We start from the raw sequence: 27,618 nt of genomic DNA on the forward strand, positions 1-27,618 counted from the left end.
GAAGATATTGAAATGCCGACGCCAGTGGTAAGAACACACCTGAACACATCTTACTGCGTAAATAACATTAGTTTTAGATTTGTATAGTAATATTGCCTATTGCAAACACTACACATTGGTGGGGTGATCGCCATTACTTTTTTTGATACTATCCATGAAAGGCTTTAAGCAGGGCAGCATTCATGTTCATTTAAATAATCCTAGCATCGAGTGGCGTCCAAACCAGCGTATTTTCTAACATTTTAGCTTGATAGCTTTGTGCAGTGCTGGTAAAAAATTAACTCACAGCAGGGAGGCTTCTGATTTGGGATGGTATAAAAGAAGGCCTTGAAATTGGCTTGTCGTGCAGAACATTCCGTGGTTGCTTTTGAAAAGTTCAGATTTATTCTGCATCTCATTTTTCTGCATTGGTTCGAGGTCCATCTTCTGACTGTTTGATTGGGTTAAACCAATTAAAACTGAACTTTGCCAACACGTCATTTGCTATCTATGAATACACTGATTCGGGCCTATGGTAAGTTGTTGTATCTGTTTGCTTTGGCGAAAAAGAGCAAGCGTCAATGTCAAAGCAAGCCATTGTTTTTATTTTTAATTTTTATTTGAACACAGTGAGCGAGGAGCACAAGTTATGCAATATTCAGTCTTGTGTATAATAAAAATTTAAGGCTGCCGTACATCTAACAGTCAGATCAGGTCATCTATGAAATCTTGGTAATATGTCGCAGCGTAAAAGAGAATCGTAACATACAAACCTTGCAAGCGCACAAATTGAGTTGCTAGAGAAATAACTTCCGATTGCATGTAAAAAAAAAGCATGGTTATTTTTTAAATTACAAGGCTTCAATCATATTCTGCCGTATTTTTCATTCCCAGACACAATCAACCGGAAAGACGCGTCTGCCAGCTCCAGATGTTTTTGTACCGGTAAGCTGTAACGTACATCAGGTGCAGAAAAGTAACGACCAGTTAAAATGCATATAAGCCTTCGAGGACCTGAATACACATTTTTTGTTTAAATATGTCAAATCATAAATAGCGCGCAGTAACACGACAATGTCACACTTTGGCTATTTGATGATAGTCTTAACTCGTCGAGATGAGCGAAAATGACGTTTACAATATTTTTGAGAAACTAGAGTGCATTTGAGTCCATGAAGACATATAAGATTTAGGAGAGTTCTTCGCCGGCACACACGTCCATGGACTTCCTCGCATTCATTTATAACGTCGCAAAAAAGACCATCTAATCACTTATGTTTGCTCCAGAGAGGATAAAGATTATTTCTGGCAGCTAGGCGCAATGAAAGTATGCCATGCTGCGCCTTAATATTTCGAGCCAGTTAATGTACTTCAGTGTAACATATCGGAAGACAATAAATATTAACATTGAAGTAAGGTGCTAAGCTTCAGGCATTAGACAGTCCCTATATACATAATCGCCACAATAAAAAATATGCCCAAATCACAAAGGACGCAACTTCACATGAGCCACTGTAGATAGCCCTACATAAACCTATTTTTCTATGCATATCATAGCCACGACATGACTCTGTCGTTGCTAAGCCTGGAAAACCGAAGCATGTGGTACGTTGATAAATCAGACGAAGGCATTTTCATATTGTTTATTTTCATAGCAGTGTCGTCGATTATTACACGGTTTGAACTGCTATCACAAATAGCCCACCATCGTCGGGACACTCATGCTTTACATTCAAACGCTTTATCGAAGTCATGAATAATTACGTAACGAACCTGAGGTGCTGTCAGTTGCGAATGACATGATACCTTGACAGCACTTGAACACTGTTGGAGTCGTGAAAACGCGGCCACAGGAAGCCTTACAAATCAAAATATGCAGGCTTCACGTCTGAATAATCAGTACTGAAGCAATACAACCATTGTTATTCGGACCACCTAAAGCCGTACGCCGAATAATTGTGGGTTGGGCATTAGTATTTGGCTTCTAAAAGCGCAGCCGTAGCTCCTTCTCCGTTCCTGAAGACTGATGTCTCGCTGCTGCTTCAGTAACTTTATATGCGATTTTGGAACTCGGGTTACACCTACGGATATCTGCGTCAGAAGGCTGGTCAAATGGCGTCATCGAAAAACATTTTCTTCCCCGGATTTGTTCAGCCTCACTGAATTTGCATTGACTTCCCGAAACGCTCGATTAGCATGGCCAATTTTATCATCGCACCGTCCAGGCGCATCGCGAAAGTGAGCGGACATCTCCAAGGAGTGGTACTGGCTGACAGGCTTTAGTGGCAATTTCTTCGTGAAATCCTTAGAGGCGGAACTGAGAATTACGCAAGTCCTGCAAACACGTTTCCTGTGAGCGTCCTGGATTAGATTTTCTCATTAATTCTGTTGAACAAGGTAACGCTGTGGAATCCATTCAATAAGCGTGCCGTAGACGGAATGCGAGGGACATGAGTTGAGCATTGTAGTTATATGTCTTTCGGAAACTCCCGAGACGCTGCGGCATGGCTTGTGACCACTTCGCCAATCACACGGTTCGATGTGCTTACGGTCCCGTGCCGAGAATCTTTATGCCGTTATCAAGGGGACACTGCAACAGAGCTTCGCAAGAAAGCTGGCAAGAGGTATCCTCTGCAGAACTCAAACAGTCGCGTTTACAATCTTGATCCTGTCATTAACAGTGCAGTTGCCCGGAAATCTTTGACGACGTGACTTGATTTGTCGGCTGTGTGTTGGAGTAGCCTTGACTGTCTCATCCACCCAGTGCATTAAGATGGCTGACTCAACGATGCACACTGAGTGCACATGTGAAGAGACTTTCAATAATCTCCTCTGCCACTGTTCCAGCTTCCACAAATAACGCCATACCCTCCACTGCCCCTCGAGTAGACTGGCCGATGGGTCTTTTACCGAATGAAAGGCCCTGAAAGTCTGGCCTCACAGCTCATCTACCCAGAAAGCCACCATACCTGAAAGCATCCGACTTCACTGCCCCACTGTAGATACAGTGCAAATGGCATAGCACGTGTGATTTTTATAGCGTGAAGTTTTGCCTATTGCGCACTATTTCACTTCCCAATCTCCACCTTTCATCTATGGTAGCCAATTGGACATAATCCCGTTCAAGGCCCCTACCTTTCCTGCCTTCCACTTCTCACTGCTGTCTAATAGTGTACCGTAGGCTCCTCGACGGATCCTCCCCAGATTCTTCCGGACTATGAGGGTCAAGGTTATGCAATACAAGGAACTCATTTTTCTTAAGACTTTTGTAGGAGGGTGCTGTTCAATCAAATATATCTAACGACAGCCAGTGACATACGAGACGCTGCAGTAGGGCCACTTGTGCGACGCAAAACTACGCCCCCAAAGAATGCCCTTAGAATAAAAAATTCGGCAGAACCCATGTCATGATGCCTATCGACTGTAATTGCGTTTAGCACTTAATCAATATAGCACGAATTGAGCAAAGGGCCCATTGACATGAAAATGAATTGAATAAGGGCATTGATTCGGGCTATTTGGTTTGTCATACTGGGAAACTCAATAGCGCTAAAAAGACAGGCACAGACAGTGAAACACAGACATAGACATGTGTTGTCTTTTCTATGTCTGTGCTTGTATCTTTAGCGTTATTGACGTTCCCAGCATGGCAGACTAACCAGCCCGAAACAATGCCATCTTTTGAACATACCAGCATAAGTTACTAGGTATGTACCAGTAGGTGTGCGCCGCTCGTTAAAGACCTCTTTGACATTAACTTGTGCAAGCAGGTCCGCGCCACTGGGTGTGCACCGCTAAACATTGACAAAAATGATCCTTTAAAATTCTACGATGCACGGCGGAATCGGACCCGCGCCACGCGTGGACTTAACGGTGTCGACGCTAGGTGGCGCAGCATGCGCAATAGGACGCGCGAGAGTGGAGTTCGGCTGCGTAACCGTTTCGTAGTTGTCAATGCGGCTTCTGGATACATTGCTTCAATGCAAAATACAGTAACGTCGACATTCACTGTGAGATTGGTTCTGTAGAATTTTTAACATAATTTTTGATGTCCTGAAGCAGGAAAGGTTTCGCGAAATGAGTCAGGTGTTCGAAGAAAGCAAGGATGTAGAGCGATTTCTCTTCACTCTGTATGGTAGCGGCCCTAAAACGTCGATGGTGGTTCTGTGAAAAGGTTTTACTTCCGAGAATGCACGTCTTGTATTCTCTGCAGTTATTAGGCACGTTAGTTTTCAGCTGGCGCAAAAGCTACCGAGAAATTACCGTAAAGAAATTATCGTGCATTCTCAATGAAGCGGCGCACGGTGGATGGTGGTATACCCTCATACGCTTGTAGGCCAAGACATCCCGAACGATAACTGAGTCATTATCAGTATCATTTATTTCTGCATTCAAAGACACACATCATTCAAAGCATTATTTGTCGAGCGTATTAGCTGGGTATTTTTTCGGATCATGATAATCGAGGCCCCTATATTTTCGTTCCTGTTTTTATTATGGGCCCCATCGGCATACACTAGGAAGTGTGTCACATCGACTCTGAGCGTTAAGCTTGGTTCACGGTGGTGGCCAGTATAACATTACCTTGTTTCGCACGCTGTTTTTTTTCTACCATACAGCGATCTAAGGAGTTCGACCATGGAGATACCGGGGTCCCAGCACTGCCCTCACCACTCACAAAGCACGAGAGGTGTAACATAGAAATGGAACCGTTACTCTATCGTTTACCTTGGTTATGCCTTTTCGGGAAGTTCACGGTTTGGGAACCACTCTCATATGAATAAGTTTCGGCGTGCGGTCCTTGACAATCGTGAGTGATTGAGGGGCTGCAAGCCGGCGACGACCCTTAAATTCCGGTACTATATTTAACGCGGCGCCTCACGCACTGCAAAACAAACAGCAGAATCATTCTAACATGCTTTTTATAAACCCAAAGTGACACTTATGGAGGTAGTTTCAAAATTCGGAAGTCTGGTATAAGTTCAGGAATCAAAAGGAAGCTTGTTGTATCTTGTGATCAGAGTTTGTGGACTATTGCATTGCTTCGCCAGCTACTGGCAAATTACATGATTGAATGCTTGAACGTTTGTGTGATACTTAATACAGGGAATGCTTACAGAAGACGATGGGGTTGTTAAACTCACTCTAAATTTGCTACTAGTGAGCTGCTTGCACGGTAGGGTTCAGACCTTCGTAATGCAAATTCTTGATTCTAGAACGCTGGGCGGACATCCGGCTGCATATACTGCATGCACTACTTTTACAATTACGTAATGGAAAACCTTGAGCACGCTCACGGCTACATTGTTATTGCATTTAACACCCACCTAAAGACTCTCACGATTAGACTTACACAATCAGACCTAGTGCCTGAGGTTTACAGCAGCAGTTAGAGTGCTGAAGGGAGTTTATCATCGTTTCTATTTCCGCATTTGCAAAAAAACAGACCGGCAGAAGGCCATTGAGCTGGGGAGGTATTCTGGAAGAGCCTACCTAGTGGACTGTCCATTTCGGCTGTCGCTGATTGGCGGCTGCTTGACGTCATTGTCAAATGTCTAGGTTTCTAAGCAACAGTGAAAGAGAACGACCGGGAACATTACCTGCATGTAAACATAGTGCAAATTGTAGTTTGTTAAAACCAGAAACACAAAACGGCAAGAAGCACATGAAGCTCACAACGGTATATTTTACTCAACATATTTTTCTCACACTTCACAGCGGAAACATTACATGGCTGGTGGAAAACCTGCTAACAGACACGAGGAGGTAAGGACAGAAGATAGCGTGAGCGTCTTGATTTCTACACGCCAGGAAATTATCTACTGAGCTGGAGTGCTATTTCATGAACTAGGGAGCAGTCTCGAACGCGGTTTTAAATGCGAATGCATTTCTTAGTCGGGGCATGTCAGGCGTCTGTCGGTGTCCGCGCGCCGGCAGGTGTTATCTCTCCGCTCTCACACCCTCTCCCATAGCAACAGCTGCGGGCACGCGCGCTTATCCTCGCCCCTAGCAACCGGAGCAGTGCTGCGGGCGGAGTAGCGGAGATTGAGTGGAGAGGAAGAGATGCGCTCTGGCGTGTGAGGATAACGATGTGATCACAATTCACTTAAACATAGGCTGCGAAAGTAGAATGGTGTTATTAAGAGTTGCATTTCATGCGCAATTTTTTCAAACTGAGGTCTTGCTTCATGGATCGTTGAAATCCTTGAGCATATCAGGAAAAATTAAGTTCCCTTCATGGCATAGCGATTTAAGTGTTTCTTGCACGCACACACCAAGAATGATGGGGAGACATAGAATACATATACATACACACGAAGGCACTCACCAACTCAAGCTTGTGTCTTAAAACAAAAAAATCACCAGCACTTTATCTATGTGGGAAGATGTTCATCAAAGATGCGGATCAGACATTGCGTGAATCAAACGGGTCCCGTACAAATTTTACCTAGCATAAGAAAACTAAAATTTCAACGTCCTTTCATGAGCTGAAAACGTAGGTCTTTCATGAGTGGAAAATGACTAGCTATTCATACACCTAGGCAGCCTTTAGGGAAAGTAATTAGGAAATTTATTTTCCACAGTAACAACTTCGTCGCTGTTTAGTCACCTATTATTTCAAATGCGAAATGCCTACACGAGAATCATTGCGTTTCAGGCAAATAGAGGGTATGAGGCAAAAAATTATATACATCATACCTGCAGTACCTGATAGTACTCATACGGATGTCACTGAAGTATATATACGGATGTCACCGAATGACACAGCTTGCTTTAGGACTGTTGAATGACCATCGGGCACTTCGGGATTGAAATCCACGCTTCTATTCGGAACCAGCATTTTGTTCGTCGCCCTGACTTCCGTTATCTTGCTGGTCGACCTGTCCATCATTACCCGACATATATTTGTTAAGAACAGTATTTCCTTAAAGCCCCCATCTTTACGCACAGAGTATTGGCAGTCGAACATCGTCTATATGACTCGAAAGGCCCCGCAACCACTTGCACAACATACTTTCTATCTAGGTCCAGCCATTTTATTTTATTATTCTTTGTACATAAGTCAGAATGCTACATATCTGTGTTTTTCAACATTCTAGGGATATTGGACCGCTCAAATGGAACCAGTGGTGAGACCACTCACATAATATTTATATTATGCTCCTGTAAAGCTTATGTAACTATCCCTGCTGAGAAATTAGCATTAGGAGCGGGAGTGCCAAATGCTTCAGGATAGATTTTATTGACAGTTGAATCAGTATGATTGAAAAATGATGTGCATGTAGAGCTGGCGCATACATCGCTTACACAGATAAAGAATGTTATGGTCGCCACAACTTGTATTCTTTTCTATACTGCAGAATACTCCTAATTTAAAAAATACACCTATAGCAGAACAGTGTTTTAATAGCTTCTTTATAATTAAATATGTAGTTATGATATTCAGACTTGTCTTCATCCTTCTCGCATAACATTCAACGAATACAAAACGCGTTGCTGGACCCAACTATATTCGTTACTGTCGGTATGGCTACAGTCCACAATGTGTATTGCGGGCAATTTTGTTTTACTCATCACAACATCAACGTCTCAGTTGATTGTTCATGTTATGTGAGCGTTTACGCTACTGACAATACATGAAGGCAGAAAATACGAACCGCTATGAGGCGTCTCCACGAACCGGTAATATCAACCAATCAAACGACACCTTGAAAGGCACTGCACAATAACATTGATTAGACAAGCGAGGTCCCTGTGAGGATTTGTTGTACAGAAAAAATACCTGAGCGAACAGCTATGTACACCTTTCCAATCATACACTTCTTCATATTTTAGACAATATTACCTGAGGATGCGAACATGGAAAGACCAACTGGAAATTTTTTGGTGAGTATCGTGCGTCGCACACAGACAGTATCACGTATTTCTGGTGCTTCTGCAAACATACTCTTACAGATTATTTTCAGGACTGTATGTCTAACCACGCCAATACAACATGTAAAGGTAGTAGAGTTATATATTCCAGAACTTCTATCAATCTTACTTCACTAAAGCGTTTTACGAACCTATATAATCAATCACTTATATAAAATAATATTAGATATGCCACGAAAAAGCTACCGAACGCCGCACATATAACATTGATATCTTGCACAAAAAAATGCACCATTTGTTTCGTAGTAGTGATTTACATATCCGTCTCAGTAGTGTTTGAAATTCATATTCTTAACAACAATATAAAGAACCTCCTTGCTTATTTTTTATAACTCACACAGAGAGCGGATATCGAGAGTGAGGGTCATGGTAGACCAACGCCAGTGGTAAGCAAAGCGGCAATGAATGCCAATACTTCACTTCTCGATACAATGATTCCACAACCATTCGTTAACATATGATGTGTTGGACTAAAAAGGAGTATCCGTCACTCGTAACATAACAAATCCCCTTTATCATATTTTTTTGTCAAAATAAGAGCGCAAGAAGCACAAAAAATTCATTATCAATGTGATCCCTGTGAAAAAGTTAAGCCTGCCTGGTGTTGAACAATTACGAGTACTTAAGGCCTTCGCTGCAACACTAATAAAAACAATAATACAGCGTCACGTAAAATATATCATAAAGGGTTCACATATCATCCAGGGCTCATATCTGCAAGACATATGACGCGATCTCGCGTGACACAAACATGACGTCACTAATACGATTGCCACTCACACATTCTGCCATATTTTTGGGACTCCTAGACACAACCGACCGGAAAGACACGACTACCTGCTCCGGATGCATTTGTACCGGTAAGCTGAAAGACTTAAAGTGAAGTTCACATTATCCTTTTACAAACAGAATACTATCGTCCTTCAGGAGCGTAAATACCATGAAGTAACACATAATCCTGAGTACTTGGCTCTTGTTATAATATTGCAATTAACTTTAAGAATAAAGCAATTTCGCCGTTTAAATTATCTCGTGAGAACTATAACACATCTGAGAGCAGCGGAAACCAATGGAAGGCATATCTTTTTATTATTTCATTGAGGTATACCTTTATAAAGCTTCCTGCATTATACTATAGATAACTGATAAGATAAATGTTTTTCGCTGCTTCCGGCATAGAAACAGCACCATTTTACCCGTATTCAATCTTGAGCCTGTTACTGTACTTCAGCTACGAAAAGTAACAAATACAAGAACCTGAATGCAAACTGAGCAGTGGTAATAATTAAAAAAACGAATTATAGATACTTGACATAATAAACAGTAGAAACTACTGCATACACACATCTATGATTTTCACAGCCACGAAACTGACTCGATTGTTGCTATACCCGGAAGACCGAAGCCGGGGGTAAGTGTTGAATTCCGAACCATAATGTTTGCTCTTGTTTGCTTTTATAGCGGGCCGTTTCGTGTATGAATACATGGGTTGGGCACAATATCTTCATTCACACATTAGTTCAGAAGATTTATCAGTTACTTGTGGACACTTAAGGAACATCACGAATAGCGACGTAAGACACATTAAGAACAGGCAAACATATGCACACATATAAGCTAAAATGCTCTAGCAAATGGTCTGTGTTGCGGAAACGCGGACGCAGGCAACCCCAATGTCAGCTCAATGTCTGCTTTGCTTATAATATAGTAATTAACTTTAGGAGTTAAGCAAATTTTCCGTTTACAGAACCTCAGACGAACAATGACAAATATGAAAACGCCTGAAGCTAATGGATGAATTATGTATTTTTTATTCAGGTAGAACATTCTAGAGCTATTTAGGTTACACTATAGCGCCAAGAAAAATACGAGAAATTCTTATTTTTGTTCCTGAAAGGAAATTCTTTCTTGCTGCCTCCTGCATCAAACAGTGGTATTTCGCCCACATTCAATCTTGAGCCACTCGTTGTACTTAACCCACTAAGGTGCAAGAAAAATCTACCAGTTACATTTTGTAGATTTTTGGTGCGAGATGATATTTTCACACTGTAAATATATTGTGAAAGTGTAATGAGTGGCGATTTATTATTCGAAACGCTACGGTAGTGTACTTTATAAAGTAGGCTGGGCCTTTGTGGGAGCAAAAACTGATGTAGTTCATCAAATGCATGTACAATATTTTGGAACTTTCAACAACTGGCTTGCAGCGAGAGTCAAACAAAACTTTGCGCGAGCCCGCCTAACCTTCTGGCGGCAAAATCGGCATTTTAGTGGGAAATATTTCGTGCTGGGAGGTGTTCTTCCTATTGAAGTGTGTAGCATGATTTCATAAAGTAACGGGCAAGGACTTTGGCCTTGCTTTCAGAGGCGCGCGCGGTGAAAATATATTATTGCTGCAGATCTAGACATGATATTTTACGATGAATCCAGGCATTCAAGACTAAAGCATTTAACATTTCGTTCAGTGGTAATTGAAACATTCAGCAGTCTGGTGGCATCTCCTGCAATAGCAGTTGGTTCTTGCATTACAGTCCTGTTGTATGATTTACTCGGCCACTTTTGGTTAGAATTTTCTAACGTTTCAAAAGATGGGGTCCACGTCTGGTTCCCCAATGTGGGTTGCCCTACTTTCATTGCATAACTTATGTAAATTGGCAGAGAAATATAGATCGCCTTTGTTGTTTTCTTTCCTCCGACCTATTTTACAATTTGTAATAAAATCATGACTAAATTATCTGCCTTTTTAAACTATTGTTCATATGATGTGCACATAGATTTTTATTTATCTAAATTTACTGTAAGATTCCTCGCTGTTTTATTGACTGAGAAGATAATAGTGTCGTCATCTTTCTCGGCGGCATGGCAGAAGCCAGGAGGAATAATAGGAATGTTGATGTAAACCTTAATATATTTTCTACCTGCAACTGGCCTCTGCAGTTTTTGTAGTCAGCAAAAAATACAGGTAAAAAAACCATCGTGTGTGCTTCGAGAACTAGCAGACCCCTCTAGCATACTCATAGGCCCAGTGTACTTTACAAAGTACATCTACATTCATTTTCTTGTCACACCATTATTATGTATTTCATATGGAATGTCAAGCATTCAACGTTTAGGCCATTTTTTTTTTCTGAAACTGCCACGCAAACCTCAGCTTCGAGAAGTATATGCTATGCTTGAAAGAAACAGATCAATGTACATCAGCACCTGCTATTTTCACCACTTCTCAATGTTTGGCGATAAATAAATCAAATACATCATGCAGCTGACAATAAATTACAACGTGGTTGTCTTGGAAGGACCCTTCTTAGCAAAATTACGTACTAAAGAACACACTGTATTTCTTCTTTAATTATTTACGAATGAAAATGGTACTGTACTTGTTAAAGTACGCTCGGCCCAAATTGATTAAGCTGAAAAATAATACAAGCCGAACGCAAACTGATCAGTGGTAACTGTTAAAAAAGCCTTATACATAGATGCAAGAGCATACTCATATTAGAAAAAAATAGCACATGACATGATCCAAAATGAAAATACCACATACGCACATCTCCTATGCCTTTCACAGCCACGAAATGACTCGATTGTTGCTATTCCCGGAAGACCTAAGCCGGGGGTAAGTTCAGAAATCCGAAGCATAATTTTCGTTCTTGGTAGTTTTATGGCGGGGCGTTTCGTGTATGAATAGGTGGGTTCAGCGCTATCTTCATTCACACATGAATGCGGAAGATTCAACATTTACTTTGGTACTCTTAATTGAAATCATGAGTTGCCACGTTAGAAACATTAAGGGCAGGGAAACGTGGGCACACATACCAGATAAAATATCCTAGCAAATGGTCTGAGTTGTGGACCCGTGGAGGCAGCCAACCCCACGAGCCAAATACCTATGCTCAATGTCTGCTTTCTTTATAATGCGGTAATTAACTTTATAAAATAAGCAAATTTGCCGTTTAGAGTACCTCAGAGGAACAATAACAAATATGAAAACGCCCGAAACTAATGAAAGGCTTATGCATTCTTTTATTAAGGTAGAAAATTCTGGAGATTTTTGGGGATTACACTTCAGGAAAAATGCAAGAGAAATGCTCATTTTTGTTCCTCAGAAGATAATTCTGTATTGCTGCCTCCTGCATCGAGACAGTGCCATTTTGCTGACATTCAATTTTAAGTCACCCATTGAACCTAAGCTAAAAATAACAAAAACAACAAGCCGAACGCAACCTGATCAGTGCTAACCGTTAAAAAAAGGCCTTATTCATAGATGCAAGATCATATTCATATTAGAATGAAAAAAGCACATGACATGATCCACACTAGAAAATACTGCATACACACATCGCCTATGCATTTCACAGCCACGAAACTGACTCGAGTGTTGCCATTCCTGGAAGACCGAAGCCGGGGGTAAGTTCAGAAATGCCAAACCATAATTTATGTTCTTGCTAGTTTTATAGTGGGTCGTTTCGTGTAAGAATAGGTGGGTTGAGCTCAATCCTCATTCACACATGAATGCGCAAGTTTCAACATTTACTTGGAGGCTCTTAGTCGAAATCATGAGTTGTCACGTAAGAAATATCAAGGGCACGGAAACGTGGGCACACATATATCATAAAAGACACTAGCAAATGATCAGAGTCGTGGAAACGTGGGCGCAGGCAGCCCCACGAGCTACCTACAATACGCATGCTCAATGTCAGGAACCTTAGCGCGAAAGCAGTAGAGGGACCTTTATGCAGGCCACTTAAAGGTGTATTTAGGATCACGTCACCGCTGTTAAAGCATGTCTGTTGCATTTATAAAAGCGCACTTGTGGATTCTGGCTTGCACCTGACTTCTGGGTTACTGCTGCTATACCATTAGGGTTGTAAATAGTTGCAACTCGGGTTTCTAAACTCTTGACCCTCCGGTAATTCATTTCAGATCGTTGGCCACACAGCGTCAGGAAAGATAACTTTTACTCTCTGATCTGTTCATGCTCATTATATTCTTCTGTTCGCTTTACGGGACGGACTTACTCGATCGCGATTAGCTGCTTATGAAGCGATACGGAAGGGGTTCAATTGTGATCTTGAAATTTGATCCCATTCTGGCTCCATCGCGGTTAAAGTGCTTGTGTGACAATGGTATAAGTCGCCTGTGTAGTGCCGGAGCAACATATATTCATTGTTGCTCAGATTCACAATACAAACTACAAATACAACTGCTACCCAATTTCTTGCGCTTGCTAGTAATGAAAATCGCTGTAAATTGCAGTTCTGAATTATTTGCGTTTGGTGTATATGAACGCGATTTATCATTTATCAGACTTTTTTCTTTCAACAAACAATGCGCACTAAGACATAACGCCAGCATAGTGACGATACAATTAAATTCATAACTCCACATGCACCTCGTTTCACAGAGAGAGCACGTCAACCACGAAGATATTGAAATGCCGACGCCAGTGGTAAGAACACACCTGAACACATTTACTGCGTAAATAAAATTAGTTTTAGGGATTGTATAGTAATATTGCATACTGCAAACACTACACATTGGTGGGGTGATCGCCATTACGTTTTTTGATACTATCCACGAAAGGCTTTGAGCAGGGCAGCATTCATGTTCATTTAAATCTTCCTAGCATCGAGTGGCGTCCAAACAAGCGTATTTTCTAACATTAATTTGGTAGCTTTGTGCAGTGCTAGTAAAAAAATAATTTCACAGCAGAGAGGCTTCTGGTTAGGCATGATATAAAAGAAGGCCTTGAAATTGGCTTGTCATGTGGAACTTTCCGTGTTTGCTTTTGAAAAGTTCGCATTTATTCTGCATCTAATTTTTTCTGGGTTGGTTCGAGGTCCATGTTCTGACTGTCTGATTGGGTTAAAGCAACTAAAACTTAACTTTCCAACACGCCATTTGGTATCTCTGAATACAATGATTCGGTTTAGCTTCGGTAAATTATTTTATCTGTTTGCTTTGGGAAAAAAGAGTAACCATCAATTTCGAATACAGCCCAGTGCATTTAACATTTTTATATTAAGAACAATGTGCCAGGAGCACAATTTACTCAATATTCAGTCTTTTGTGTAATAAAAACTCAAGGCTGCTGCACACTTGACATTCACATCAGGAAGTCGCTGATATCGCGGTAAAATGTCGTAGTATACAAGTGCAACGTAATATACAAACTTTTCAAGCGCACAAATTGAGTTGCGTGAAAAACAAAATCCGATTGCAAGTGTCAAAAATATGGTAATTATTCCAATAAGGAGGCATCGCTCATATTCTGCCTTATTTTATGATTCCCAGACACAATCAACCGGCAAGACGCGTCTGCCAGCTCCGGATGTTTTTGTACCGGTAAGCTGTAACGTGCATTAGGTGCAGCATCAAGAGACGCGCCCGGTTAAAATGGATGTCATCGTTTGAAGAGTTGAACACTAATTTTTTGTATATGTCGCACTAGATCCTAAATAGCGCGCAGAAGCACCCGAATGTGACTATATGGCTTTTTTGATAATAGTCCTAAACCTTCGAAATAAGCGGGCGGGAATGACGCTTATAACATTTCCGTGAAACTACTATGTATCTGAGTCCATGAACACCATATATGACTTAGGGCAGTGTTTCGCCGACGCACAGATCTATGGAGCTCTTATAACGCCGCAAGAAGCACCATAGGAACACTTATGTTTGCTCCTGAGATGACAATAAGTATTTCTTGCTGCTCGGAGCAATGAAAGTATGCCTTGTCGCACTTGAAAAAGTTTGAGCCAGTTAATGTACTTCAGTGTATTATAACGTAAAACATTAAATATAAGCACCAAAATAAAGGTGTGAAGTATAAGGCATATAAAAGGCCCTATACAGAGAATCGCCTCAAGAAAAAAGTATGGACAAATCGGAAAAGATATTTTACGAGAGCCACAATAAACAGCACTACATAAACTTATTTCTCTATCCACATCACAGTCAATAAATGACTTTGTCGTTGCTAAGCATGGAGAACCCGACGCATCTGAGAAGTTGATAAATCACATGAAGACTTTTCCATATTGTTTATTTCCAGAGCAGTGTCGTCGATTACTACATGGTATGAGCTATATCACGAATAGCCCACCACTGTAAGGAAACTCAGGCTTTACATTAGAAGCTTTATTGAAGCCACGAATAGCTACTTAAGGAACCTCAGGTGCTGTGAGATGCGAATAGAAATGATACATTGGTACCCTTGTAGAATGTCAGAGTTGTGAAAATATGGCCGCGAGAAGCCTTACAAATAGGCTCCATGTCTGAATAAGAAGTACTGAAGCAGTACAGCGATATTTATCCGGACCACCAAAAGCCGTATGCTGAATGATGGTGCACCTGGCATGAATATTTTGCTTCTACAACAGTGCACCCTTTGCTCAAGCCTCGTTCCCGAAGACTGATCTTCCGCTGCTCCTCCTGTAACTCTATATCCGTGGTTGCAACTCAGGTCGTAACTACCTGCAATCTGGGTCAGAAGGCTGACCACATGGCGTTGTCGAAGATTTTCTTCCTCGGACTTGTTCAGCTTCACTATATTTTCGGTTGACCTTCTGAAACTCTCGGTTAGCAGGGTCGATTTTATCACCGCGCGCTTTCACGCGGTACAGGCGCATCGGGAAGGTGAGCCTACTCTCAACGGTGTGGCACTGGCTGACCGGGTTTAGATGCTATTGATAAAACTCTTAGAGGTAGAACTGACAATTACGTAGCTCCTGCAAACATGTTTCCGGTGATCGTCCTGGATTAGCGGCTTGAGCCTTCCTCTCAGTAATTCTGCTTTACAGAGTCACTTTGTCTAAGCTATTCAGTAAATGCGCCGTAGACGCAGTGTGAGGGGCGTAAGTTCAGCATTGTGGTTATTTATCATTCGAAACTCCCGGGACACTGCAGCATGATTGGTACCCACTTCGCCGATGACGCGGCCCGGTATCCGTACGTACGCGTGCCGAGACTCCTTAAACAGTTATTAGGGGACACTGCCAGAGAGCTTCGCAAGAGAGCTGCAACCGGTATACTCTGCAGAACTCGAACATTCGCGTTTACAAGTTCGATCATGTCATCAGCACTGCAGTTACCCTGAAATCTTTGACAATGTGGAGCTCCTGTGTCGGCTGTGGGTTGGAGAAGCCTTCACTAACTCATCCACCTAGTGCATTCGGATGACTGACTCAACCATGCACATGAAGTGCACACGTGAAGAGACTATCAAGAATCTGCTCTGCGACTGTTGCAGCTTCAACAAATAACGCAATACCCTCCACTGCCCCTTTAATAGATTGGTCTTATAACGAAGGAAAGGCCCTGGAAGCTTAGCCTCACAGCTCATCTGCCTAGAAAGCCAGTGTACCTAAAGGCATCCGACTGGAGTACACTACTGTAGATACTGTGCGTGTGATTTTTATAGTCTGAAGTTTTGCCTATCCACCGTTATTTCATTCCCAATCTCTACATCTCATTTAGGGTAGCTAACTGTACACAACCTCGTTCAACGTCCCTGCCTTTCCTGCCTTCCGCATCTCTTTGCACCGTAGTTGGTAACTGTGTCCTGGTATCCCGTAGGCATCTCGAAGGCTCGTCCCCGGACCATGCGGTCAATGTTATGCAACAGAAAGAACGCATTGCTCTTCAAGCTTTTGTGGGGGGTGCTGTTCTATGCGATATTGAAAATTACAGTCAGTGATATGCGAGAAGCGGCAGCGTGGCTACGCGATGGACCTCAAAACTACGCCCTCAAAGAATGCCCCGGGAACAAAAAATTCAGCAGATCCCATCTCACACTGACTGTCAACGGCAAGTGCGTTTACTATTGCCTAGTGCGCAGATAATTCTGCATGCACTACTTGTTCAAGTACGTAATGGAAAACCTTGGTTGTCCGGCAGTAACACAAACTCACGGCTACATTGTTATTGCATTTACCACACACCTGAAGACGTTCACGATTAGACTTACACAATCAGGCCTAGTGCATGAGGTTTACAGCAGCAGTTACAGTGGTGAAGGGAGTATATCATTGTTTCTATTCTCTCATATCTAAAAAAAGGAGACCGGCAGAAGGCCATCGCGCTGGTCTCATTGTCAAAACTCTAGGTTTCTAAGCAGTCGTGAAAGAGAATGAACGGGAACAGAACCTGCGTGAAAAACTATGGCGCAAATTGTAGTTAGATAAAAGCCAACACAGAACGGCAAGAAGCTCATGAAGTGAACAATGGTATATGTCACTGAACACATTTTTCTCACACTTCACAGCGAAAAAATGACATGGCTGGTGGAAAACCTGCTAACAGACATGATGAGGTAAGGACAGAAGATGGCGCGAGCGTCTTAATTTCTTCATGCTGGGGGTAATCTACTGAGGTGGAGTGGTATTTCCTGAATTTACCACTAGGGCACCAGCATCAAACGCGGTTTTTCTGATTTTGAATAGTGATCGCTAGTTATTTTGACATAGGTTGCGAAAGTAGAACGGCGTTATGAAGAGTAGCATATCGTGCGCTATTTTTTGAAATGGGGGTATTCCTTCAAGAATCGTTGAAATCCTTGAGCATATCCGGTAACAATAAATTCCATTTGTGGCGCAGCGGAATTAAGCGTTTTCTGCGCACACACACCACGAAAGATGGGATGACATACGTTACATATACATACACGCAAACGCACTGACCAAGACGAACTGGCATCCGAAAACAAATAATTACCAGCACTCTATCGATTTAGAAATGTGTTGATAAAAAATGCAGATCAGACATTCAGTGAATCAAACAAGTCCCGTACAAAGTTTGTGTAAATTAGAAAACAGAATTTTCAATGCCCTTTCATGAGCTGAACACGTTGATCATTCATAAGTGGAAAACTAGCTACCTAGAGAGCCTTGAGAGAAAGTAGTTAAGAAATTAATCTCCCATAGTCACAACTTTGTTGATCTTTTGCCACCTGTCATTTCAAATGGGAATTGCTTTCACGAGAATCATTGCAATTCAGATAAATAGATAACTTTGGATAAATCAGGCAAGAAATAACTTACATCAGAACTGCAGTACCTGATATTAGTCAAACGGATGTCACAGAAATCATTGCACGGCTTGCTCTTGCGCTGTTGAATGATCATCGGACATTTTTGTTTTGAAGTCCATGCTTCTTATTTGGAACCAGTACTTTGTTCGTCCCCCTGACTTCCGCTTTGTTGCTGAATGCCTTGGTCGTCACTATTCGGCATATATTTTATTTGTTGAGAACAGTATTCCGTAAAAGCCCCATCGGTACGCACGCAGTATTGGCAGTCGAACTACGTCGATATAACGGGAAAGGCCCCGCAACCACATGCAAAACATGCTTGTTCTCTGGCTCCGACAATTATTATTTTTGATATTTTCTTACTTAAGTCCGAGTGTTACATATCTGCGTTTTTTTTTCGAAATTCTAGGGGTATTGGACAGCCCAAATGGAACCAGTGGTGAGACCACTCAAATAATAATTTACATTATGCTCCTGTAACGCTTATGTAATTCTCCCTGCTGAGAAATTAGCATTGGTAGTCGGAGTGCCTAGTGCTTCAGGTTAGATTTTATTGACAAGTGAATAAGTATGACCGGGAAAGCAAGCCGAAATATTTGAAACGGAATATTTGAACAGCGGAGCTGTTTAAGCCGGCCGTTATGCGTGCCGCCAGCCACTGCGTTGCCTAGCAACCACCTCGCGGAGCGTCGTGCGCGCGCTATGCTCGGGAGAGAGAAAGAGCAAATGAGAGCGAATGAGAGCGAAAGAGAGAGACATAGAAACCAATTGCAGCAGCACCAATGAGGCAACGCGCAAAGGTGCTGCCGATTGCATCTGCGCTTTCCCGTTTCCCCGCATTTGTGCCCAACGCTCGCGGTGTCCGCGACTGCAGCAGGCGCCTCTGGCGGCGGCTCGGCCTAGCTCCCACCAGCTGCTCGCTACTGCGCATGCGCCGTGACCTCATCCCGACGTTTCGTCTGCTGCGCGCCGCCGTACACTGTGCATAGATTTCGCCCGACTTCCCCTACGTGTGCCGGGACTGCAAGTGCTTCGCGAGGCGTTCCCCGATGCCACGGACCACGAGGAAATGCTTATACACTTCGCATAACTTAGCATCACTTCGTATAGACTAGAATTCAGAGTCGTTCTCCGGAGCCGCCATTTTCTCGCGACGGTGGCGCTGCGGTGCGAGCATTGGCTGTGGACAGAGGGCACTGCGAAACGCTGCACTGGTGGAAGCAGGAGCGGTGGCAATGAATTGTTCTTCAAGCGGATCGTTGATGCTTAAAATTGTTAAGTGCATGCTCATTTCTCTTCTGCATTGTGTACGCATTACGGACGCAGTAGAACACGCGTCGGATCGAGGGCACGCTTGACTTTTTCAGTTTTGCGGTATCATAGTCGCAATGAGGGCGACGCATTTTCATTTGCGAAAGCCGTTTGCATTGGTTTCCGCGCGTTGCAAACCGAGTTGTTTGTTAGATTAAGTGTTCTTGCAAGTGCCAGCTATGGTGCAAGATAATTAGGAGCATGCTACAGCTGCATGTAAAGTCACTGTGCACTGTCACAGAGCCTTTGCAATGACATGACACTGTGTTATGGCGAAGCCTTAGTTGTTGACAAAAGTAAAACTCACAAGGTATAAAACTAGATTTCCTTAGTACCTCGACAAACTTATCTAAACGGGGTAGCGGTTTTCGAAATGCGTTTCACACCTCTTGTAATGTTGTAACGTTACTGAGTGAAGGATGCGATGAAAGTAACAATACTGCCGCGAAGTACTGTTTCTTTTCTTTGGTACCACCTCTGAAAGCTTCTCTAATAGCCCCGTTGGCTACGCGACACATCACCAAAGCGCGCTTGCTTGTACACTAAGAAAGAAGAGAAAAAAAAAAACTAATACTTGGGGAGCCCTTCTGCCACGCAACAATAATCATGATCTGGTCTCCTAGCGTTTCATTTCTTGAAAACTCATCGCTAGGCGCCGCCGCGTTGGTGCAGTGGCTACGGTGTTCGGCTGCTGACGCGAAAGACGCGGATTCGATCCCGGCCGCGGCAGTCGTATTTCCCATGGAGGCGAAACGCTAGAAGCCCGTGTACTGTGCGATATCAGTGCACGTTAAGGAACCACAGGTGGTCGAAATTTCCGGAACCGTCCACTACGGAGTGCATCACAATCACATCGTCGTTTTGGTACATAAAACCCCAGTAGTTATTAAGACAAAACATTTATGTGTCTCACGCGGAGGCGTCCTTTAAAGAGTTGGCAATGGTCTTGTCAGAACCCTGGTGTCACCGGGGATGGAAAAAAATGTCACGTGGCCCTATAGAAATGCATCTACCCGATCACGTGTGTCACATACCTCGCTCCATACCTAAGTCAGGGATATGCGAGTATGCGCCACACGGGGTTTTACATGTAGCGAAAGCTGTCTTTTGGTAATGTATAACCTAATGTGTAACTTAATGAATAACTCAATGCATCACTAAATTTGCACAAGGCTGTCGCCTTCTAGTGTTACAAAGAGTGTAACGCCGAGCGGAATTTTTTTTTTCTTTTGGCGCTCGCCACATTCCTATCAGGAATGCCGACGATGGCACAATGCCGCCCTGACGAGTAGCTTTTGTACGTCGTTGCTACACGCTCGAATCGTGAGTAGCAACGACACAAACAAATAGCAGCGCCACCCACAAATAAACACACGCTAGTCCGCCGATTCCCGCAGTCCGCGCCGAGAGGTGGTGCCTGGTGTCGAGAGTATTGACCCTTTTCGCGGAGCAGTTTGTTTTAGAGAAACGAGATGGCGCTCACGGCGGCGCGCCATACCTTTCCTCAGCGACCACGCACGAATACGAAACCACTACCGCTTTTACCTTGCTTCTGTGCGATCAGCTGTCGGAAATGCAACTGAGTTTTCGCTAACACAGTGTGCTCCAATCATGCTAGATTGAATCATGTGGATTAAAGACGTGTGCAGTAGTTGCAAAAATAGTGGCTGGGATGTTAAGCAATAGAATGAACCTGTGTGGCCAAGTTCGCGGACCGCTGCTGCAACTGTCCGAACGTGTTACCGGCACTTCGTGATGTTCGGCTTTCCTCGAGGATACAGAAATTTGCTCATCCGCCTGCCTTGTATAGCTAACCTTCAAAGAAAGGGCTTCATCCCAGAACGTCGGTAAGAGTGAGTTCCACTCGTTAAACAATTACAAAGTGAGAAGCGCCGCTTCCTGTCACAGTAAGTTTCACGCACGTTATCTATACACACCTGTCCCAAATGGCAAGAAACTTACGCCCATTCTATCGCCGACGTATCAAGAATAAGTGAATGGGCGCACACTTGAATATATGCGCACTGTATACGCACAATAAATGACGGACTACACCTATGGCGCACGAATGGTCGAAGCTGAATGTTTCGTGACGGTCCACAAGGGTAAGCGAGTTACTAGCTGTAATATATATTTGCTACAAGGTATTACAATGTACAAAACAGCTACGTTTCAAGCCTTGTGCGCAGCAAGAACAAATCGATGGGAACTGAGCACACCCGCGAGCGATTAGGCAGAAAATAATCAGATAGTGGCCGCACCGAGGAACTTCACTGAGTCAGAAACTGACAAGCCACTGCTTCAAAATATTTTCCGAATAAAGAACAAAGAGCAAAACACACTAATCATGACCGAATTCATAATCGGAAAGCTTGGATAGCTTGGAATACATATTTAGCCCCGCTTTTAGAACAAGCACCATATACACTGCTTGCGCCGTTTGGACATAGCTTAATCAGCTCCGAATACGCTTTTGCATGTTCTCTGAAGCTGTGATCAAAGCTTCGTGTCATCCACCTAGTCACCGTCTACGATATCTCCGAAAACAGAGGTTTTCTAAGCCGCACCGGCGTCATACACTTCCATTGTAAACAAAGAGGCAACGGAGGCAGTTGAGGCAAGCAATGGACGCGTCCCCCCGTGATCAGACATGGCAGCGCCCACGGGATCGCCGCGAAAAGGGTCAATAGGAGCGCGCCTGCAGCGTGCGTGCGACAGTAAAATGATCTGGTCTATAGCCAGGACCAGCTATGAACCGATCAGCTCCGTTGTGTCTTTAGCCTTGCGCCACTAGTGCAAGCTACCCCGATTTTTTCATCTGCCTAGTCCCTTCCCAAAGCGACCCCGAAACACATTTCTAACTAATAATAAAATGGCATTACTATTAAAGCACGCCTTTCCACGAATCTCACGCCGCAAGAAGGTTTTGAATCCTTCAACTGTAAGTGGAATTGTCGCACCGAAAGATGGCGTCCAAAACCCGACGTCTATGACGTAGTTCCGGCTACTGGAATCGCTTCCACCGCATTCAACCAGCAAAACAATAGCCTTTAAGATCTGCATTTAAAATCCGGAGGGCGCCCCACATTGCGACGTCAATTTCGACATTACGTATAGACGGTTTCATCCAGCGCCACCACGCTCTGGCAACGCTGTGCGCCGGCATCCGGCGCCCCTAGGAAACTCCCTGTAGCCGTTCCTTTTGCTCGTTTCTGCTGGTATTTGTTCACTCGCGCGCTCATCCTGCGCATATTCTGTGTTATTTTTCGGGAATATCGACATAAGTGCGACTTGTGGCATTCAGTGTGTTGCTTGACGGCGAGTAGCTCTTGAAGCATCGACTGTTTTCATTACGTTTACACCTCAACGGTGTTTTTCAAATCTGGGAGCCTACCAAGAGCTCCCATATTTGCTCTGCTCACTTCATCCAAGGTACGTTACTACGCGGAGTAGCCGGACTGCTATAATGCTGAATAATAAAAGTGCTACTGCACGATTGTTCTGGCCGTATGTCGTGTAACTCACGCGAGAGCAGCTCGACTCTCGGCCCGAGTTTGCCCGCTCGTCCAGTTTCTTGCCTCGGCGTGGATCGCCATGCTACGAACATGAGTTTAAATTATTGTTTAGCGGGTGCCATGCTGCCGCCGTTTTATTTTAATGTATTTCGTATCTGGGGCACAAGTGCACTTCTGCAGCTTTACTACCTAGGTACATGTGCGCACTGGTTTATCATGTTTAACGTCCAAAGCGACTCAGGCTATGACGGCCGCCGCAGTGGAGGGCTCCGGATAATTTCGACCACCTGTGGTTCTTTAACGTGCACTGACATCGCACAGTACGCGGACCTCTAGCATTTCGCCTCGATCGAAATGCGACAGCCGGGGCCCAAACGGCGTCTTTCGGGTCAGCAACCGGGCACCGTAACCGCTGAGCCACCGCGGCGGCATGTGAGCATTCGTATCGGTATCGCAGAGCAGAATCGCAGAAACGTTAGAGATTTCCGTGCATGCATGTAGGAAGTTTCGGCCACATTCTAAAAGCATTTACGAATTAACGGAGGCCAATTATGGATTGCAATCTCGTGCCCAACACTACAGGTTTCATTTATTTATAAGTGTGGTAAATTCGTGAGCATTTAAGTTAGTCCCATTTCAGTCGACCTAGGCTTCTTGCACTAAACGACTTTTGAGAATGTACAGTTATTTGTGAATGCATATTGAAAAGCAGAAACAAGGCATATGACGCAGAAAACATGTGCATGTACACTTGCACAGCTTACCACTTCATCCTCCATCTTGCAGCAATAAAAGTGCCATTGCGAAATCCAAAAACGCCCGCGTGCTTGTGTTGTAGGGCACGTTGAAGAACCCCAGGTGGTCAAAATTAATCCGGAACCCTCCACTACGGTGAGCCTCATAATCAGAACTGGTTTTGGCACGTAAAACCCCAGAAAGAAGAAAAAGGTGCCATCAAAGTTTTTCTAGTTTTCGGCAGTCCCATTACTTGCCTTGAACACAACAGTCTGCGTTCATTGCATGTCCTCACTAAGATGCTCCGCTTGTTTCTCCGGGGCTGTGACTGAGGGAAGGTGTTTGGAGCCCGGCGAAAACGAAAATCGCACGACATCATCGTCCAGCGGATCGGGCAGCTCTCTGCCTCTAAACATCAGCTTTTGGCGATACCGATCTTTTGCTTCGGTGCTAAGCGCCTTAAAGTAGTCGCTCGTCATCTCGACAATATTCACGATGTAGAATCAGCTCATAACAGATTCCACCAAGCAGTGCAAACATCGACACGCCGGCCTCACGTCGCGCATGCCTTCAAACAACATAGCCGGAAGTGCTTCTAGTTCTCCTGCCGAAAGTTCCGATGGGGCAACCAATCAGCGGCAAGCGAGGTTTGTTTGTGAACACGGAAATCGTCTATACCCGGCTTTCTCTCTCTTTTCGTCTCCACTAGTCCGCTGGAAGCTAAACAGAGGAGAAGCCAAGAGGGCGAAACCCCGGCATAAAGTCGGGTTCCACGGCGGCGTCCCTTGGCGGACGCGGTAGACTGCGCAATGTAGCCTGTCGCTGCAATCTCGGAGGGCATCAGACGCAGCTGCGCGCAGGGCAAAGATGTTTGCTATTGTCTTTTTGCGATCGCAGACATATATACTTTTCATTGGTTTAAATCAAAATTAGCAATTATGTATCATTGCAAATTTTTTTGCGATCACCAAATCATCAGATAGCGTTAGCCGGCCAACTGCTTTCGATCAGCTTTCGGTGACGACATTTCGAATGCGAGAGCAAGCATCCGCTTACTACTTTTGATAAGATATCTTAAATTCCCCGCTGCATGCAATGCAAGAATATTTGAATCACCTATTCACAGGAGCCCCCTTAACAGACAGGCAACGTTTTTCCAATACATTCGAAAAAGTGTTTCAGGGGCCCTTTAAATCTCTACGGACGGCGATAACTGATTTTTCGACGCGATGGCCATCTCGGAGGTGATGCATCATTGCACGCTTCCAGTCACCGTGACTTCAGTTGTTTGTACATCGCGGCGCCACTTTTCAACACGCGCCAGCTGAAAACAAAATAAATTACTTTCGCACGCAAAGAATAGTTAACGAAATAACATAAAATGCAATTTTGGGCAATACATTATTTTACACAAGCAATTTAACTCTCCCTGCGTGGCCTTTTGGTTACGTGAGGGTATAAGGATTAGTTGCACTGTTTCGCCGCCAAGCGGCGCCAACTGTCGTTCGTGCACCACTTTTAGAGCCAAAGTAACAATACATTTCCTTGTTTACCGGATACAAGCACGTTCGTTTGAGTCAATATGACCCACAAAGCTCTCATTAACACCACAATATAAATCCATGTTCCGAGCGGTAGACAGTCCCTTAACTAATTGAACGTCTTGAATTGAACACCTTGAACGTATTTTAAAGCGTCAAACAACACCGCTCTATTAAAATCTACTGGTCTAGCGAGTATCGCCTTTTTTTATTATTGAAGCTGCGAATTCATCCCGCCATCGTGCGGCCAGCAGTACAGAACGCATTGCCGCTGGGGCGCTGCTCAGACATAATGCACCACGGTAACACACAAACTACACAAATATAGGAAATGTCCATCCCACTTCACAGATTGACAACGCAGACGATGGAGAACACGACGGAGCGACACCATTGGTAAGCGAAATAAGTTTTAAGCGCACTTTTTGCACAATGAAAAAAAAATATATATGTACAGAGGTCGTTTAGATAGGACACTTCACAACGACACAATTAAGTTTTGTTGCGAGAAATACTAGACAGAATGAACATTTGAGGTGCCTTAAGCGTTTCTTTAAACTTTAGCCGCCGGCGGTGCTGTGAGGTAATGCTTCACAGCAGTATTATAAACCATGGGCTGAAGATACGCTATACAGCTAGGGTGCAAAATGAATCAAAGGTCAAACTTATTTCTCCTGCCGAAAAAATACTCATGTAAAACATTAAGTGAGTATATAACGATATTTTCCCAAGATGTGTGTAGACTGTCTTTTTCCCCACATCAGATTTCATATAATATGCTTCCGAAAAACAAAAGTAACGCTTCTTACATTTTATACCCTCCAAATTATCTGTCACATCAAATTACTTCTGATGAACTACTAGCAAACACAAATATAGCTGCATTTGAGCTATTGAGCTACATTTAATACATTCATGCATAGGGCACGTTTTTAGTAATCAGCAGTATTGATAAAATAATTTTAGTCATGTCTCTATTTTAGGCACTCAAAAATTTGACCTTATCTTTATATCCGTAAAAACGTCAATCTATTTGAAAGGACACAAAGCACTGTCACACCATAGTTTAAACTACAAAAATGTTCCTAGGAAATGAAAAGTTCAAAAGACAGAGATAAACAGTGCATAGGCATGGGAAGCTACATAACGGACCGAAAGTTTCAAAAATGGGACTTGCATAATTCAGGGCAATGACTTAGATTCCCTTATTAAAAGATTTGGTTTCACATAGGACATCTCTTGTTAGAGCACTAGTAATCATTCCCCACCATTCGCCTGGTCAGTTTTGTTTGTTTTTCTTTCTTGCGCAGCTTTATAACGTTCAGATGCATTCGTCAAGAAATTATGTCACTTGAAGAAGAATGTGGTGTGATGGCTTTACAGAGATATGCAAACTTATCAGTTATTCAATGAAGAACAAACAGTTTGTGATTCTTTCTTGCAACGCATGTGGCTATCGAGTGCGAAATATTGACCTGAAATTTTACGCACTTCACACGTCCACACATTCGGAAAAACAGGCTCAACACTGTATTCTTAAAACTCACAGACCAATAATACCGGTAAGCAGTAGCTGTTCTAGATTCGTGCACAGATTTTTTGACATGTCAGAATCTGCTATGCCATTGGCATCTTAGCGCAGAAGAACATGAAAGGAAACACATTTTGCAGTAGTGTACAAGTTACACTGCCTGACATCTTAGCCAGTTCCATCATAATTGGTTCACAATTCCATTGTTTAAAGGCTATATCGTGCATCAGTAAAGCACTTACTAAGAATTTACAGACCGATATGAAGAGGCCACATAGAAATAAGAAAATCGCACTTTTTTAGAAGACATTTACACTTTGATAATTATTTTTCCACTTATGTGAATCAGTAAACAATGATTTCATGTACAGTAGTCGCAAGTGATATAATTTCTGTGCACGACTGCACAAGGACACTACAGTGTCCGCAGAAAACTATATCGGCCTAATTAATGACACTATGCGCACAATGCATGCATAATATTATAGCTGCTGCATAGAGATCATGTATACTAACTTTAGCCTATCATAAAAGAGTGAACATACTGATAAGAAAACGGTATTTGTTTGTCATACCGAACAGCGAGCTGCCTCCGATATCAAAGGAAACGGAAATCCAGCGAAAATGGTAAGACACACCAGTTCCAACACAATTTTAGTAGCTGTTAGGCTAATTAACCTGCGACAGTACATTCACATGAAAAAGCTAAACATGCTGATATGAAACACGAGGAACGCCACAGTAAATGTTGCTTTGCTGTGCTACCGCTTTCGCAACAAAACCTGGATCCAGATAGCTGGTGAAGGCGTGCGCATTTCTCGCTTCACGATACAATGTAAAAGTTAATTCTACTTTTTTCACTCTGACTATGCATGACATTTCATAATTGTCACGGCAGTAGTACTAAAGACATGAAAATGAAAATGCCTCCCTTGGCTCCTAGAGCCATCGCAACACAGAGCCCAGCCTGAACTATAGAAAATGTAAGCAGAGCATTACACATCTCTAACGGTAGGTATAGTGTACTTGCATAAACAAAAC

The 27,618-nt window shown here is 43.2% G+C and overlaps 1 protein-coding gene and 1 long non-coding RNA gene across 3 annotated transcripts in view; both read left to right on the top strand.

Annotated features, from left to right (window-relative positions):
- The window catches only part of LOC119432395 (uncharacterized), a 215,156-nt gene that overhangs the window by 120,722 nt on the left and 66,816 nt on the right, over window positions 1-27,618 (top strand). The gene's annotated exons all lie outside the window — the stretch shown is intronic.
- Window positions 5-27,310, top strand: LOC125941433 (uncharacterized). 2 transcript variants are annotated; one of them, XR_007464279.1, is made up of 4 exons: window positions 5-27; window positions 14,209-14,259; window positions 25,398-25,442; window positions 27,160-27,310. It is a non-coding gene; the product is annotated as an uncharacterized LOC125941433 (long non-coding RNA). The 2 variants fall into 2 exon arrangements; XR_007464280.1 differs by lacking the exon at window positions 5-27 and adding an exon at window positions 13,341-13,363.

Source organism: Dermacentor silvarum, chromosome 11, assembly GCF_013339745.2.
Source record: "Dermacentor silvarum isolate Dsil-2018 chromosome 11, BIME_Dsil_1.4, whole genome shotgun sequence".
Lineage (NCBI taxonomy): Eukaryota > Metazoa > Arthropoda > Arachnida > Ixodida > Ixodidae > Dermacentor > Dermacentor silvarum.